Source organism: Adiantum capillus-veneris, chromosome 14, assembly GCF_014529385.1.
Source record: "Adiantum capillus-veneris isolate H3 chromosome 14, ASM1452938v2, whole genome shotgun sequence".
NCBI classification, from domain to species: Eukaryota; Viridiplantae; Streptophyta; class Polypodiopsida; order Polypodiales; family Pteridaceae; genus Adiantum; species Adiantum capillus-veneris.
In genome coordinates, this window is record NC_140944.1 from 116399732 (window position 1) to 116415611 (window position 15880).

At 42.6% G+C, this 15880-nt stretch overlaps 1 long non-coding RNA gene across 1 annotated transcript; it reads right to left on the bottom strand.

Moving 5' to 3' along the window:
* Positions 1-8840: 8840 nt before the first annotated feature.
* LOC147442997 (uncharacterized) lies at positions 8841-12767 on the bottom strand. The gene is made up of 3 exons (XR_015190304.1): positions 12540-12767; positions 9050-9190; positions 8841-8959 (listed from the first exon to the last, which is right to left on the bottom strand). It is a non-coding gene; the product is annotated as an uncharacterized LOC147442997 (long non-coding RNA).
* Positions 12768-15880: the final 3113 nt, after the last annotated feature.

Below are 15880 nucleotides of genomic sequence, written 5' to 3' on the forward strand. Positions count from 1 at the left end.
GTAAACAAATAATCAAAACTTTTCCTCAAGGATCCAATGTCCAAGTCAAAATTTGATGCCATTTATTTTATTTTATTTTATTTTATTGGTAATTATTGGTATTTTCTGACCATTTTTTTCTTTTTTATTATTTTTGTTGTTTAAGTTATTTTCTAATAAAAAAAACTTCAAAAAATAAGAAGAGCATGTAAACGGCCTCCAAAAAAGGAAGTGACTACAAACATCCCATATACATTGATAGGGCAACCATCTAAACAATCTGGGAAAAGTTTGAAGAAAGTTCAAAATTCCACTTACTTGTAGGCTAGCATGGTTTGGGCATAATGGACTAACGGGGTCATCCAAACTCTGATTGATAGACCGTTCAATTCATGATGTATGTATGCATTCTTTCAGAGTCATTTAGACACTGAAACCATAGGGGTTGGTCGGTCGGTTCATTGGGTATAAACACATAACATCCTAGCTCTAAGTCATTTGTGTTTTTTGTAGAGAGAGAGAGAGAGAGAGAGAGAGAGAGAGAGAGAGAGAGAGAAAATGAAATGAAATGTTATATTAACGTCTTCAAAAGGCCAGAATGACCTATGAGACCAAACTGATACAAAAGTGGTGAATCTGTTACAATGTCTGGGTACCTTACTAAAGTACTAAGTGTGAAAAGTGTGAAAGTGTGAAAGTAAATGTGAAAAAACTAAATACAAATTATTAAATAAACTTCTTAGGAGCATTCTAGGTGTCTGGCTAGAATGCTTCTAATCCTTTGTTGTAGTCTCCTTCGGTGGAGTGTGCTTCTGCATCTTGGTCGTGGTCGTCTCGATTTCCTAAGCTCAATCGCTCTATCAATTAGGGTGCCTTTGGTATGAATGTGGGTACTCCTTTGTGTTGGCTGCTGGCCTCTTGCTTCCCCTTCCACTCCTGCTTCTCTCGATCTGAAGAAATCTGTGATCTGCCTCTGAGGCTGTAGTGCTCTTTGTCTTCTCATTAGATTATCCCTGTGCCAATGTAGTTCCAGTAGGTACAAGCCTAATCATCTTTGATCTTGGTATCGCATGATTCTATCTAGAGGTCCAAAGCCTTCTTTAAAGAGGCAGTGAAAACGCCCACGTATCTCATAGTATACTGTGCAGTGGCATATATAGTGTAATTCTGTCTCCGGCTCCATTCCACATAACTTGCAAATTCTGCTCTCAGGTGGGATTCCCCTAAATCTGCCAAATTCAATTTCCAACTGGTGTGAGGATGTACGAATCTGACCAATAGCACATCTCAAACCATGAGACAGGTGGGTATCCATGTAACTCGGGTGAATCACAAATCCATCTTCAGATAGTTGTAGGAAGTTTTCTTTGTAGTCGGCCATCTTCGTGCCCAATTCTTGTGTAGGGTCTACCCATGTCCTCTTAGTATCCAACTGTATAAGATCCTGTTGGATGATTTTATTAATCTGCGTTCGTGTAATTGCCAGTGATGGAGTCTCAAGAGAGTATTGGAAGGGGGGTAATCTTTCCATATTGAGCCCGTGTCTCTGAAACCACGAGGACAGTTGCGCATACCAGCATGATGTATCCCCTTTCATTGCCAATTGTCAAGAGGATTCGAGGGCCAGTCTAGTATATCGGCCATTATTTGTATCCCACAAACCATGTATAAAGGACACTGATCTGGTAAGAGCTTCAATTTCTATCGGAGGGGCCGCTAGTTCCGCTCGGGTAATCAAGTGTGGTACGGAGGGGGGAGAGAGAGAGAGAGAGAGAGAGAGAGAGAGAGAGAGAGAGAGAGAGAGAGAGAGAGAGAGAGAGAGAGAGAGCTTTTGTGACCTAGAGTGCATCAACCTACCATGCATTCATGTGAGCTACACACATGACAGTCGCACTCACCGAGCATCAAGTATGTCCATGGCATGTTAATGAAGTTCTGTATGCATGCATGTGTGAGAATAGAAAACCCTAGGTCACACACATCATTGAAACAAACCTGAGGTGAACCAATCACAAAACAGTGCAAAAATATATCCAAAAGAAGTCCAAATAGGCTCACAATTATTGTTGCCTATGACCCACACTCGACACACAAGACATAACTCCAAGTCACCACTCTAAGCTAGATCTATCACCTAAGCGATAAATCTAGTAGAATGAGACAAGAAGCTCATAGTGGAAATCCAAAAATGATCTACACTATTCAATGCCACCATGCTATGCAGTAGTCATCACCGTCACTCATGTAGTATCGTGGATGTCAGTAAGACCATCTCTAAAAGAAAAATCCATACCGAGGGAGTTTGACCCAAATGGTGGGTGGTTCGAGGCCCTGGTGGGTTGTCAAGCCATAACATCATGTATCTAAGAGTAAGCATGATCTTAACAATTGCCACCTAATTGCTATCTACTCTCAAGTATGCTAATCTAGCAAAAATGTCTAGTCTAACCACTCTACTACTCCTCCAAATGCATCAAATGCTACTAGAAATGACTAAGAATGTGATATAGATGCTAAATCTAGGTGAAATCTGATATGAGGTGGTATGGCCAAAGGGCGTATTGGGTCGAGTCAACAACATACACCTCTGAGCACATGAACATGGTTCCCTATGCATAAGGATCACAAATATGTGTCTAGAACTGAATTCGGTTCTCTAATCAACATGTTATAGCCACTTAGCCAAAGGGCATATTGGGTCCTGTAGGTCACAGATCTAATCAACTAGTGGTATATTGTGTAGAGCATCAAGAGGGGATCCTAACACACTAACCCACACTCAAAATGGATAATCCTAGCTCAAGATATAAGCAATATATGGTCACATGCTAATCACATACTAATCACAACTAAAGCATGCAATATATGGTCACATAACTAAAGCATGCAATAATCACATTGACCAATAAAAGTATAACATAGATAACATGTGTGCAAAGAATCATCATCATACTCAAAGCAAAAAACAAGAGATTGGCAAGAGCAAACTCCCTACACAATTTCACAGAACACCATTCACACTATTCACTACAACAAAAAAACGTGTTATCGACGTAGATATCGACGCGGACCATTGTTGAAGATGATGAAACAGGAAACAGAAGGAAGACAGCAACTCAGAGTAGGAAGAAGATGGAAAAGGAGAAGACACAGAGCTTGTGTACGAGATCTCTGTAATCTCTCTCTCTGTATTGGAATAATAGTGTATATACAAACTCAGAGCTACAAAGCTTATATGAAACCCTAAGAGATAAGGTGTCCTTTCACACCGGATGTCCAGGGGGAAAAACCCAGTGGGAGAAAAGTGCCCCTGGTGAAGCGCGTATACACACTAACACTACTACATGTCTACAAATCCCCCCTGTAGTGATAGTGTGAATCCGTACAAGGTAGCAGATCATCATGTGTATGAGAGTAAGCCCAAAGCTTTTCGGAAAGCTTCAAACTTTTCTCGTGATAAAGCCTTCGTAAATAGATCTGCAATGTTATCCTGTGTAGGACAGTAAGTTAGTGTGATCTCCCCTGCATGTAGCCTTTCCCTGACATAGTGGTAGTGAACCTCTATGTGCTTTGTTCTTGCATGAAATACTGGATTCCTTGCAACTGCCATAGCACTCTGACTGTCAGTGAAAATGGTAGTGGGTGCCTGTTGACATTCACAAAGATCTGCCAATAACCTGCGTATCCATACACAATCAACTGTTGCCGTGAAAGCTGCCCTGTACTCAGCTTCACAAGTTGATGTAGCCATTGTGGGTTGCTTCTTGCTTAGCCAAGATATACATGCATTTTCCAAGAAAAAACAATTTCCACTTGTGGAATGTCGTGTGTCAAAATCACCAGCCCAATCTGAATTGCTGTAACCAAGAAGCTGCATAGAACTGTGCTTTCCATACATATCCCCCCTTGGAAAGAACATGGCAAGATTAGGGGTACCTGAAAGGTAACGAAGTATGCACTTCACAGCCTGCCAATGATGCATACCTGGGCTGTGCATAAATCTGCTTGCTTGTGAAACCCCAAATTGAATGTCTGGACGAGTGTTGCCTGCCAAATATATCAAGCAACCAACGGCTGCTGCATAAGTATGTACATCAAAAGGTTCTCCAGCATCGTGCATGCTCAACTTTGATCCAGTTTCTACGGGTGTAGAGATTGGCTTACAATTTTGCATACCAAACTTGTCCAAAATTTTATGCAAGTATTTTGCCTGCAACATGTATATGCCATCCTCTGATTGCACAAACTGAATACCCAAGTAATAATGTAGCAAACCAAGATCAGACATCTCAAAGGTTTTTCTCAAAGCATCTTTAAACGCTTCAATTTCATCTGCACTATTGCCTGTAAGAAGCATATCATCCACATAAAGTGTTAGCATAATGAGAACTCCATCTCTCTTTTTGACATACAAAGTACTTTCTGTTGGACTATTCTGAAATCCCTGGCCAATCAAATAAGTATGTATCTTCTCATACCATGCTCTTGGAGCCTGTTTGAGACCATACAAAGCTTTACGCAATCTACATATCTTTTGCTCTTGACCTTTTACAACGAAACCACTTGGTTGAATTACATAAACTTCTTCCTGCAAATCACCATTCAAAAAAGCAGTTTTAATATCCAACTGATGCACTTTCCAACCATGATGAGCAGCAATTGCAACTAGTGATCTAACTGTGGATGCACGAGAAGTAGGAGCAAAGGTTTCACCATAATCTATGCCTTTCTATTGCGCATAGCCTTTTGCCACAAGCCTTGCTTTGTACCTGTCAACAGTACCATCTGGTTTTCTTTTTACCTTAAAAACCCACTTTGTACCCATAGGCTTTTTACCTATAGGCAAGTCCACTAGATCCCATGTATGATTCTTATGAATAGAATCAATTTCTTGCTGCATAGCATCTTTCCACTGAACACACTCTAAAGCTTGTTCAAATGAATCAGGCTCATCTGCATCACAAAGAGTGCTAAAGCAAGCCAAATCTACTTGCTCTCTACCAAAAATAGTACCAGCACGTGTTTTTCGTGGCAACGGTGCATCCAACTTGCTATCCTGCAAAGTTTCCTGAACCCATTTAGGCAAGGTTCTTTCTTCCTTGAGAACTTCTTGCTCTTCACGCACAATTTCCTCTACATCATGAGGTGTCACATGCTGATCAAAAGATTGATCAAGATTATCAACATGTTGTGATTCTTGATTCTCCACAAAAGAAGGAAGCAAACCTTCAAATACATCATGTGTCTGCATATGAGGTACATCAAAAGCAACCATAGGTTGAGCAGTAGTTTCTGCAAAAATTACATCACGACTTTCAAAAATCTTGTTTGTAGCAGGATTGTAAAGTCTATAACCTTTACTTCCACTACTGTACCCCACAAATATACATTTGATTGCCTTATCATCAAGCTTCCCACGTAACTGCTGAGGGATGTGAGCATAAGCAAGACAACCAAAAACACGAAGATAACTGACTGAAGGTTTTCTGTCATACCAAGCTTCATATGGAGTAATGGTCTTCAAGGCACGAGTAGGACACCTGTTCAAAACATGTGCTGCACAAGCAACTGCCTCCATCCATAGCTTATGAGGCAAACTCTTAGCCTTGCGCATACATCTAGCCGTCTCCATTAAAGACCTGTTCTTCCTTTCTGCAACACCATTCTGTTGTGGTGTGTATGGCATAGTGCATTGGTGTTTAATGCCTTTCTTTCCCAAAAAATCCTTAAATGCACCTGACATGTATTCACCTCCTCGATCGGTACGAAGAGTCTGTACTTTACAACCTGTTTCATTTTCAACCATGGCGACATAATGTTGAAAAACTGCAAACACATCTGACTTTGCTTTGAGTGGATACACCCAACAAAACCTGGAAAAGTCATCAATGAAGGTCACAAAATAAAGGCTGTTTCCTATAGATGGCGTCCTCATAGGACCACATACATCACTGTGTACAAGCTGCAACTTTTGTGTCGCTCTAACTGAACCATCCTGCGAAAATGCAAATCTGTGCATCTTTCCAAGAACGCAACCTTCACATACATGTCTTGGTGGCATCTCCAATAAAGACAAATCATGCACCATATTATGATGTTGTAAAGTCATCAAACTGCCATAACCAACATGCCCAAATCTAGCATGCCACAACTCAGCATCCTGCATGGCCTGAGTCTTTGTTTCTGCAATACATACCTGAATCTGATTTTCATAATGATCTAGCACAAATAGTCCATTTTCCAGCGTACCTGTAGTGATAAGAGAATAACCATTATCTCGATCTCGTACAACACATCTGTCATCCTCAAAAATGACCCGAAGACCATTTTTTGCAAGAGAGGATACAGACAACAAATTCTTCTTGATCCCTAGAACATATAAGACATCTGGCAAGCATAAATCTGAACCATCTGAAATGGTAATCAAAATCTTACCAACGCCTTTGATTGGATAAGAAGCATTATTTGCACATGTCACCTTCTTTCCTGCTGGAGCTGCATCCAATGAACAAAACAAATCCTTCCTTGAAGTAATATGCCTGGATGCACCACTATCAAAGTACCAAATCATTTGTGTCTTGTCAACACTGTAAGCAGAAAAATCTGAACATACTACAAAAGCATAAGAATCCTGCACAAAGTTTGCAGACTCTTCTTTAGCTGTAGAAGAATCACCAGAAGCTGAAACAACCAAACTTGACTCTTTCTTCTTTTCTTTAGCAATTCGCTTTTTATACTCACTAATGTAGTGACCAGGTTTCTTGCAGTAGTGACATTTACCTTTCTTCTTGGACTTGTCGGAATCACCTTTAGACTTCTCTGAAGACTGTCCTGCACCAGACTTGGAGTGATGAGCACTCTCTTTATCCCTGTTTTTGTTCTGTACAACAAGAGCATGATCCATACCATCCACCTGTAAAGACTTGTTCTTACGTGATTGATCCTCCTGCAATAGCAAAGCCACTAACTCTTCAAAATGAAGAGGCCCAGGATTAGCTCGCAAAGACAGAGTCAAAGAAGTCTGAAAAGTCAAATAAGATGGTGGTAGTGAATTGAGTGTTTTGGAAACCAAGTCCTTCTCTGGAATCACTTCATCAATGCTAAGCAATTGCTCTTTAAGATCCCTAATTTTTGTAAGATGCTCGACAATATCATCACCTTCGTCCATCTGTATTTTGTCAAGTTGTTTCTTCAAAAACTCTATTCTGGTAGCGTTTCTTCCTCCAAACATAGCTTGCAGAGTGTTCCAAGCATCCTTAGAAGTTCTGCAAGATCTGATATGTGGTGTGATTGTCCTCTTTATGGTTAAGGCAATCACAGCCATAGCCTGTGCATCTTTAGTATCCCATCTCTTTTGCTCTAGAGTGACTTGTGAGGGTCCTGCACCAACAGCTGCACCACGACCAGGCGTGGCAGGTGCAATGCTACCTGGATGAACTTCATCTCCAGATACATAATCCCACAATCCTTTACCAACCAAAACATTTTTGGCCATAAAAGACCAAAGAGAATAGTTGGTACCATCCAATTTGTCTTCGGATGTAAACGCACCAAAAATCTCTTTCTCCGTAGATTGAGCCATACTGTAGATGCACACAAGAGAGCAAAAGAACCTCCAAGAGATTCACAAATCTCCTCTCCAATGCAAGCAAAACTCTACAAAAAATCTTAGCACAAAGCTAAGACAAGCTGCTTCCCAAAACAACTGTTTACCTGAAGAAAATCTGTCAAAAAGCACACCCTCTTGATCTAAACGCCTTCGAAAAATAACTTCTGCGACGCTGCTCAGAACAAAATTCTGAGGGCTCGAACGGCTTCGAAAGGGGGGTAAAACCCCAGGTCACCTACTCAGAATACTCCCGGAACGTCGAGGATGCTCCCACGAGCAAATTTTCCGAAAACTGCATGAAAACTACGATTGCGCGCGCGGACGCGAAAACGCAAGTAGAGGCTCTGGAAATCACCTCGCTCTGATACCAATTGTTGAAGATGATGAAACAGGAAACAGAAGGAAGACAGCAACTCAGAGTAGGAAGAAGATGGAGAAGGAGAAGCCACAGAGCTTGTGTACGAGATCTCTGTAGTCTCTCTCTCTGTATTGGAATAATAGTGTATATACAAACTCAGAGCTACAAAACTTATATGAAACCCTAAGAGATAAGGTGTCCTTTCTGGTATCAAAGCTTTGGGCTTACTCTCATACACATGATGATCTGCTACCTTGTACGGATTCACACTATCACTATAGGGGGGATTTGTAGACATGTAGTAGTGTTAGTGTGTATACGACCGTCGCTATGCGCGTCGCTGTGAAACCAGTCGCTATTAGCGACGTGCATAGCGACGCAGATAGCGACGACCATAGCAGAAAAATTTTTTCTTGGACAGAGGACAGGTAGCCTGGCCTGTGCCTAGTTAAAAGATGGACACAGCCACAGCCAGACTTCCTGCCCTCTGCCCAAGAAAGCGAGCAGTACCAAAATATCAACCATGCTCCCGCGCGCAGAAATTTCGGCAGAGTTCCCTTTGTTTTTACATAAACTTTTCAAAAAAAACCATATCATGTATACGCCTCTTACATGTTATCCATGTAGGATCTCACATGAGATTTAAGACCAATGAAAGACAACCGTACCAGCTGAAAAGCATAGCCATAACTTAAAAGCATAACCATAACGAACCATAACCAGAACTTAAAAGCATAACCATAACTTAAAACCATAATCGGCTATAACCACTTTGATCAAAACCATAATGCAGATAACCATAACCATAAACAAAATTAACAATAACCATAAGCATAACCAGAAAGAGAAACAATAACTTTTTATACAGTGACAATGACAATAATCATAACCATAAGGGAAACAATAATTGTCTGAACACTAACTGTTTGTACAAAAAAGAGACACAGAAGCGTGTCTATGTCTCACAAAGCATATAGATGAAATCTGATCCACTAATGACTAGGCGTCGCAACCTGCACATAGGACAACTCACAAAATTAGTATTGATATTACTTCACATATACTGACTTAATTAAATCAACTCACACATATTAACGTCTCACCTCAAACGATCAGCGAGACTGTAAGGCCTCTCAGTCTACAGGCTCTCTTGAAGCTTCAAGATCATTCAGTACTTCATAGATACCTCTACGATATCCATCTGACTCCTCCTCGCGTGATGGAGCTCGATGCATCGCAAGATTCTGTGTTTATACAAAAATCAAAGTAATAAAAATACATGATTCATCGCGTTTTAAAAAACTTCATAGTTGAGATTGGATTAGAAACTCACAAACTCATAGCGAAAAGTGTCGACCAAAGTGCCATGTATGTATGATACTTCCAGTCACATCCAATAGCCAGCTCTTCCTCTTCTAGAGATATGGGTTCTCCGATCTGTCGAGCTACTCTCACTGTCTTGTCCAACCATGCCATTGTAGGGAATTCACGTAGAGGAGCGAGATAGTCTAGCAAGGGTAAGCCTTTAGTCGTTCGACTTCGCCTGAAATCCTGTCGCTCTAGATTACGTCTCTCTTTCTCTTCTTCGTACCTTTCAAGCCATTTTTGCATCGGCGCTGAATTTAGTATACAGGACTTCATGATCTTTTCTCGCATGGCCAGGTTCATTTTCTTCGGCACCCCTTGCTCTTGCGGCTCCTCTCCCACCAGTTTTGCATCTTCCTCATCGCTCCACAGTCGAGGCATTTCTGGGTCAGAAACGGATAGAAATTCGGTCGTCAATACAAGAGACTCTTGCACCAGCCATCCTTTTGCCATGCTCCCCTCTAGACGCGCTTTTTGGCGAACAAAACCCTTAAGTGTTTTCATGAACCGCTCTAGAAAGAACATCCAACGGCTGTGGACTGTACCTGCCACTACAACCTCATCTACTACATGGACAAGCAAGTGCATTTGGATAGTTAGGCAGCTCGTGGGTAGATACTTCTCAATCATGCAAACTGCCTCAATGGAGTTAGCCCTTGCGACTGCAATAGATTTCTCTCTCTCTCAGATGTAGGTGCTATGTCGCGGAAATCAATGCCCGTTCCGTAGGAGTCGTATCGCAGATTCTGTACGGTTTCTCTAGAAAACTCTTCGTACTTATACACATGCTCATTACATATCCTACGCTTGCGCAGGATTTGATACTTGCAGAGCGTGCACGAGCATGCAATCTTTTCCTCCATATTAGTTGATGACATTGCCATCTACAATGATTATGAATGTTGTTTTAATATATATATATACTCCTCACAATGTAAACTACCTCGCATTCTCTAGTCTTGCCCAATCTCCGTACACTTCGGTCCAGAGGTGTACGGAGATCAGGACCACCGAGTCAAAATCTCGTCTTTCTTGGTCAAATCCTATATGGGTAGACACATACGTACACTCCCAGATGTACATGGCAATGCATGTAGCAAGCAAAACCCCTTTGCCTCTTTTAGTTCCATAGTTTCTTCTCTGTCTATGTACCCTATCTCTCGTTCTTTCTCTCTCGATCTCGATCTCGCTCTCGCTATCTTTCTTTCTCTATTTTCCTATCTCTCTCTATTTCTCTATTTTCCTATTTCTCTGCCATAACTCCTGGACTTCCACTTCTCTCTCTCTCTCTCTCTTTCCTACACACACACACACCGCTCTCTCTCTCTCTCTCTCTCTCTCTCTTTTTCCTACATACACACACACACACCGTTCTCTCTCTCTCTCTCTCTCTCTCTCTCTCTCTCTCTCTCTCTTTTTCCTACATACACACACACACACCGTTCTCTCTCTCTCTCTCTCTCTCTCTCTCTCTCTCTCTCTACATACGATGTAGAGGTAGAGAGAGAGAGAGAGAGAGGGGTCGGGGAGGGTGAAGATGGACATAATACCTGCGCGGCAGGTTTCGGCCAAGACCCGAGCAGACGAAAATGGCCCCTGCGCGCGAGTTTCGCTTTTTTCTCCCAATTTTTTTGGCGTCGATATACACGTCGCTATACGCGTGGCAAATAAAGCATTTCCACGCGTATATCGACGCTCATTGCGACGTGTATAGCGACGCGTATAACGACGCCCGCTAATGTCGTCGATATACGCGTGGAAAGGCATGGCCGTCGATATAGACGCATCGATATCTTCGTTTAGTATTGTAGTGATTCTCTTCAAAGAGGTCAAAAAGTTCCAAATTACGTCCATTCCCCAGCATATATGCCAGAGTGCATTCACCTAGGCATGCTACCCTTGTTCCTTAAAAGCTGGAAGCATAAAAGGCCCCTTTCCTTTCATCCAAAATTACATTTCAAACTCATCATCTTCATTACAAGGGTTTTTACCAAAAAATATGAGTGGCAAAAAATATGTTGCCACTTGTGACCCACACCCATCAACACTCCCCCTGCACCTACTTCAATGTATGTCCATTCGTAGACATTGGCCTCTTTAGCTGAGATCACTGTGTTGATGTAGAAGCCTTCTTTTCTTGAAGGTTGATCCATGCAACTATTGCTCTTGCTTGTTGTTGCTGTCTTTCTTTCTCTTTAGTCTGCTTATGCATAGGGTTTTGCACTTAGGCATCCTTGAAGGCTATGGATGCCATGGATGGCTTGAACAAATGTGAGTCTATTTTGATGGAACCCATGTGGAACATTTTCAAAGGTGGCCAAGAATGAAGACAAAAGGAACTGGCACCGTACATAGAATCCCATGATCTACAAGTTAGTCTTTGTAAGTCAAATGTCAGTGCTTGGTCTCCTTCAAGGAACATCTCTCAAGGAGTGTTAGTCACGATGGCTCATCCTTGAATGTGTCAATGACCCCCTGAAACATATCGAGCAATGAACTTCAAAAGCATCTTACACAAGAAGATTTAGAAATTTTCTCATGTAGGAAAACGGGGTCTTTTCATGTTTTTTTCATACAATGAATAACACCATGAGCTTCTGTTCGAGAGGCACCGCATACCTAGCTAGGTAGTGCCTCCCTCACAAAAGCTCATGATGTTGAGGTAAGTCACAATGTGTGAATTATTGTGAGAATTTGTCCAAAACTTCTTGTGTTACATGAAAGGTTTGTCACTCCCTGATATATATTTTTTGTCCTCTTCTAGGTCCTTCTGGAATAACTAAGAGTGAGAAAGCCTATGGATCCTGGGAGTTTTGAGTAGTTCAGCTAGTTCAGATGGCACTCTTTGCAGTAATAAAGGAAATTCTCCCACGTCCATCTTCGTGACATAGGGAAAAAGGTAGGGTCTATGCGGATAGCCCTTAGAGCTCTACTATACTCTAGTGTGCTTCAAGTGTGGCTGGCAAACCACTGTAGCCTCCATGCAGGTTGATTGACCCTTGGCTAGGTCACTAACACAGCTTCTTCTGTGGTGAACAATGGCTGAGAACCCCCCCCCCCCAAAGCTACTCAAAGGTGCATCATGATAGTAGGTAGGTGGTTCTCAAATCGCATGAGGGGATAAGAGAGAGAGGCATGTACCACGTTATCATAACTCTATTCAATTAGGCGGTCCATGAAATCAACATATGAGATAACGAAACACTATTGAGGGATTCAAGAACTTACATTGTAAGCTAGGAGATTTTGTAGGAAGATCAAGCCGTTGTCATCCACCATGATATTTGTTAAGATGAGTGTTACAACCTTCTGATCAATTTGAATGTCGGTGAAGTGTTGATGAGAAGGGAAAAATCTCACCCTACATTTTGAAAGGTGAGAGGCTATGGGCAACCAATGTCTTCACAATCTAGTTGCCCAACACTTATAGCTATCAAAGTTTCATCATGGTTTGTTGTGGACTAGATAAGGGCATCATAGATGTACACCAACACCAACACTGTCTTCTCCATGTAGCCTTATGATGTCTCAACTTCTATGTGAGGAGCCCCGGTGGCTTTAAATGGGTTTAAAACAAATCAGAAGTTCTTTATGATAGAATCTAGTAATGTCCTACCTAGGCTTTCATTCAATGTCAAACTCAATGCTGCATATTTTAGTACAAGTATTGGCACTTGATTTTACCAGAGCAAAGCATCATCAAAAAGGGTTCTTCAAATGAATAATGAAGTGCGCGTGTGGAGCGTGTGTGCATGCATAAAGATGGGGATGACGAAGAGGAAGAGAGACACAATATGTATGGACTCCTTGCCACAATGTTGGCTAGGGTTTGTGAGTCTTTATTATTATAAAGTACAAAGAATAGGTCATTGTTAGTGTACAACCACCTTGTATGGTTGGACTAGCACATTGGGATTTACACCTCAACAAATGAAGGATCGTGTGCGGGAGCAAAGAGAAAGAAGAAGAGCACAAGACACACATAGATATGGGTGGGGAGACTCCAATAATGAGCAGTCCCATGTACACTTAACTATAAGTATAAAGGGTAAGTGGGCGGCGCCCACACTATGGGCAGCCGGGCACAGGCACAGACGCCTATACCCCAAGAAGGATCGTGTGCGGGAGCAAAGAAAAAGAAGAAGAGCACAAGACACACACAGATATGGGTGGGGAGACTTCAATAATGAGCAGCCCCATGTACACTTAACTATAAGTATAAAGGGTAAGTGGGCGCGCGCCTAGACTGTGAGCGGCCGGGCATAGGCACAGACGCCTATACCCCAAGAAGGATCATGCGCGGGAGCAAAGAGGAAGAAGAAGAGCACAAGACACACACAGATATGGGTGGGGAGACTCCAATAATGAGCAGCCCCCTGTACACTTAACTATAAGTATAAAGGCTAAGTGGGCGGGCGCCCAGACTGTGGGCGGCCGGGCACAGGCACAGACGCCTATACCCCAACAACCTCCCACCTAAAGACAGATGTGCCTTTAAGCAAGAGCACCTAGTCTACACAAGACTACTGTACACAAAAGTACACGGTGATGAGTGAAACCTTGCTCACCCAATGCCCATTGGTTGTCGAAAATAGTGTGCATCTGGCTGTCCTCCACGGTGAAGACCTACAAAGCTAGTCGATGGTAGCTCTGCCTCAATGTAACCAACACTACCAGACCTTGGACACACCTCCTGCAAGTATCTACACAAGACCTGCATAGCTTCCCCATGCACTATGCCAGCATCAGTCACTGAAAGACTGATAGCACTCACTGTGAATGCTCCCGCTGCAGCTGCTATATCCGGCCTCGAGATCAACATCTCATACATGAGACCACCAAATGCTGACGCAATACTAGCTAAACCTGCTAGTTGTAATGAACATGCATGAACATGAATGTCCCTGGCAATAGGCATCTCTGTTTGAATGGGCATGTCAACCCCATGTATCTCCTGAGTGTCCACAAAAGACGCATCAACCTGCTGTGCAACCTCAGAGCAAGGTGGCAGCTCTAGGTGTCTAGTCAAAGACAAATCCTGCACAACAAAATCCTCATGCTCACTATCGAGCATATCAAGAAATGACTGCACCACCAAAAAATCAGCACTTATGCAATCATAATCCGTCATCAAAACTGACTGACTAGGAAAATTAACCTCCTGTATCTCCTGACTGTCCACAAGAGACACACACAGCTGTGCATCCTCAGAGCCAACCTGCTTTGACTCCTGTCTACACAAAGATGTATCCTGCACTGCTGTACTCATACACTCACTGTCAAGCATCTCAAGAAAAACCTGTATGACTGAGTCCTCAGCCATCACCATCTTTCGAGTAGATGACTCGCATCGCTGTGTATCTCCACTAGAGCTAACCTGCTCTATCTCTCCATGCATAGACTCCTGCACAACTATCTCCTGTCGTGTCTCACTAGAGCAAGACTGCTCTACCTATCTATCTAGCATAGGAGTATCATGCACAACAAGATCTATACTCTGGTTTGTCTGCAAAGCATCCGTATCTGTCACCAAAACCGATGACTGCTCAAGTCGTGCGTCCATAGAGCTCTCCTGCTCTACATGTCTGACCTCAGACCCTGCATGCACAACGAGCAAAGTGTCACGCTGCTCATCCGCAAAGTGTACTCGCCTAGACCGCGAACATATGCATGGCAACGAACTCACAGAGACTATGGCATCTCTAACACCAACAACTGAAAGAAGGGTCAAACGAGCACCACGAGTGCCTCGTGCTATCACAAGCAAACCCCTTTGTAGTATGAAAGACTCATCTGAAAAATGCACTTGGCATCCATGATCTCTCAACTGCAAGATGGAGATCAGACTCTACTGAGCATTCGGCACATACTGCACATCATGAAGTACAAGCATACTCCCACTGGCAAACTGCAAGTGAATCTCACCCACACCATGAACACCATCCTGTCTCAGAGCAGAAAATGTGCTAAACCACTCCCGGTGTGGAGTAACATGGTAAATAGCACTACTATCTAGCTGCCAATCGTGAGACATAGTCCACGTATCACTGGGTGAACTATCACATGTAGGAGTGCCAACTGCATTCGTACTCTCTGCCAATGTGTGTGCCTGACATCTATGCATCCTCTGTTGTCTCCATCATCGAAAACAGGGTCTCCTCATGTGCCCTGGTCTGCCACAATGCCAGTAAACCATACGTTTGCGCATATGAGATCTACCTGACACACCAACCTGTGTGTCCACTGACATAGCGTCACTGCTAGATGCCATAACTGAAAGCATATAGAGTCTACCACTGATCAACCAACAATACACTAACCACAAGTGCTAAACTGCTGATCAAACACCTGTCAAACCACTATGGCATATGAGGCACTAAGCGCCCAAAGTGCCAAAACAATCTGTCAAAATCAATGCCAATAGCGCATGCCTGTAACCATAACCTGTGAGCGTAGAAGCAAGAATACCACCTGCAAACACGAGCTAAACCAAGCTCAAACGGCTCACAAAGGCATATAACAAAGCGCATATATCCCTGGCACAAAATGGACAGAATCTCCTCTGCACG